Consider the following 277-nt stretch of genomic DNA (forward strand, 5'->3'; position numbering starts at 1 on the left):
TAAATGACTATTTTTTTGTCATTACGATCTGAATCTAACAATATCAATATATTGCATCACAAGAAAGTGATGAACAAGAACACGGTCAAGCAAAAGCGCCCCCAAACGGCTGGAATTATCATCGCATGTACAGTAGGGCTGGGTACCGGTGTGACAGCGATCTCGCCCCACTAGCGTTTTCGCCCCCCTTTAGCGTTTTCGCCCCCCCCCCCCCCAAGAACAGCTGGGTACTACATATTACAAGGGCGCTACCCTGGTACTATACTGCACCTGGGGA

This window comes from Branchiostoma floridae, chromosome 7, assembly GCF_000003815.2.
Source record: "Branchiostoma floridae strain S238N-H82 chromosome 7, Bfl_VNyyK, whole genome shotgun sequence".
NCBI classification, from domain to species: Eukaryota; Metazoa; Chordata; class Leptocardii; order Amphioxiformes; family Branchiostomatidae; genus Branchiostoma; species Branchiostoma floridae.